General features: G+C 37.4%; 1 protein-coding gene across 1 annotated transcript in view; it reads right to left on the bottom strand.

The window, feature by feature from the left end:
* Positions 1-489: 489 nt before the first annotated feature.
* l(2)k10201 (zinc finger protein 511 lethal (2) k10201) overlaps positions 490-2,500 on the bottom strand; it is a 13,951-nt gene continuing 11,940 nt past the window's right edge. Inside the window, exon 4 of the mRNA XM_086536984.1 lies at positions 490-2,500. This exon is cut by the window's right edge and continues 1,381 nt beyond it. The gene's annotated coding sequence lies outside the window, so the exon portion shown is untranslated.

Here is a 2,500-nt window from a genome sequence, read left to right as displayed (position 1 = left end):
GTAAGTTGCCAACCTCTTGCTCTAAGTACTGCTGATGAAGGATGTGCAGGCAGAATGAGAAGAGGAAAGTGACTCTAGCCATGCAAAGTGTCTACAATGTGCAACTGTGCCAGTAGAGCTGCCTTTTACTATGGCACTCAATCATAAGCAAAGGTTTCCTTTTTCTTCTTTACCTCTTTATGTTATCTTCATTGTGGATGGTTATATATTTTCTATTCATACATGACAGTACACGAATACGAAAAAATAAAGTTGCCTTTTGCCCTCCCATAAAACAGCAATACAAATACAAAAATGGCTCTAGTACTGTGATTGAAAGAATGGGAAGAGTCGAGGTATGTGGTGTGACGCTGCCTCGCTCTGAAATAAAACCCTTCCTGGAGACTGGGCAAGCAAATCTATCTTTGTCCACAATAGGTTAATATTATGTTAAAGTACAGTACCAGTTACCTGAATAAATCAACATGAAGGGTAAAAATACACTTTCCATTTCTTCAATTACTTATGATTCGTAGTACAATAATAAAGAAAGGACATAAGACATTCAAATATCATGATCTCAGTGTTAGATAAAAAGGAAACTTTCAAACAAAAAAGTTTTAATTTGCTTTCATCCATTATGGGCCACATATACTTTTCTTGACTCCCCTCAAAATAATAATTTGTTTTTTAGATATTTGGCATTATAAACTACCTATATAATATTTCCTTGCAATTATTGCAATCTGTACAATTATGAAATCATTTAATTAATTTTGTCATGTTGGTCACTAATGCATGTGAATCATTTTCAAATTGTCTTGTTGGTAAAAATATCATCATCATGGTCATATCTTGTCAAGAAAAGTAGGAGATTAACTCCATGCTTCAAACAATTTGTTTCTTTGAGTATGAGTGGCCTCAAGACTCGATCAATCAACTTCCAGTTTCTCTTCTACAAGAGAGGGAGATTTCACAAATTTGTCAGATCTAACACAAGGGGTTCTAATTTTTTTCTTTCATATCATAAATTCGTAATTCTAGGTAAAGAAGAGTTAGCACATTTTTTCTGACAATTCACTGACCATACTTTTTTAACCGGCGCCGGGGCCACGCCGGCCGCTTTGCAAACGTACGGTTAGCATTCGATCGCATCATCCGCTTCCTTCGACTCTCGGGCGCACGGGCCGCGAGCCTGGGCTGCCTGCTCGCTCACCCCAAGCGCCGGCCTTGGCCAGATATCTCGTCGGCGGCGTCTGACGCGAAAACCACGAAACGTGTCAGCACGTCATCCGGCGTGAGTGGGTTAACATATCACAGTTCTTGGTGCATGTGTATATATGTGTATATAATACATATGTATATATACACACATACACAGTACTCATCAAATTAATAGATCCTTTGCCTCTGACTGAACATCTTTGTTCTTCTGTTTTGCAAAATTTTGACATAAAGGTAATGCTTTTTGTTCAAAATTGTTTATATATTATCATAGTTTACCATGAAACTCATATTGAACCCTGAATGACCTTACATGATCTATGACAATAATTTGAATGAAACTGACCCTGTTTCGCCTGACGTGGGCTGACTAACCCTTTAGCTTATTTGTGAGAAGATTTCCACACTTGACTGTTAATAGCAAGCACTAAAAATTCAAAAATGGCAGAGATTGCAAGGAAGAATATTGAAAGGACACAAAACAGCATACGTAATTAAGGCCAAAGGAGATAAAAAAGGTTACTGCAAAAATACAAAATATCTATAAATGTACAAAAATACTGCAATACTGTCATTAACCCATTGCGGATGGGAGTTATGACATACATGATGCTGAAGTTTTTGGCCTGACCATAGGCATTATGACGTACAAGACAGCGGGGGATTTTGGATCACTGTGTTATTTCATTGTACTTTGAGTAATGAGTGAGTGATGATGACAATTGCATAATTACTATAATTGCTGTATTATTAAGCAAAATGGGTTTCACCTAAAATCCAAAACCTAGTGAACATCACTAGCATGCCTAGAATGGCACCCATCCATGGTTTCTAGCAAGCACTATCTTTAGAGAGCGATGGCACACAGCAATTTGTCAACCTCTTGCTCTAGAGCACCACAGATGAAGGATGTGCAGGCAGAATGAGAAGAGGAAGGTGACTCAAACCATGCCAAGTGTCTACAATGTGCCCCTGTGCCAAGGGATGCCTTGTAATGTGGCACTCAGTCATAGACACAGGTTTCCTTACTCTTCCCTTCCTCTTCATGTTATCTTCAATGTGGATGGTTACATTTTTCATATTTGTTCACAATAGTACACACAAAAAAAAAAGAAAGAAAGAAAGAAAAAAAAAGTTGCAAAACTTCTATCACACTAAGTATAAAGAAAATAATAAGCTGATATGGACCCTATAATACAATTTTATTTGACTGCAAATTGTCTAAATGCAAGAAATAAACTTTAAGCAAAATGAGCCCCCCATTAACAAATAACTATTCCCCAAAGCCCAAATAATG

Source organism: Penaeus japonicus, unplaced genomic scaffold (assembly GCF_977035675.1).
Source record: "Penaeus japonicus unplaced genomic scaffold, GWHDUDI00000001_assembly GWHDUDI00000005, whole genome shotgun sequence".
NCBI classification, from domain to species: Eukaryota; Metazoa; Arthropoda; class Malacostraca; order Decapoda; family Penaeidae; genus Penaeus; species Penaeus japonicus.
Note: the sequence above shows the minus strand (reverse complement) of the source record. Positions and strands in the feature narration are given on the sequence as shown.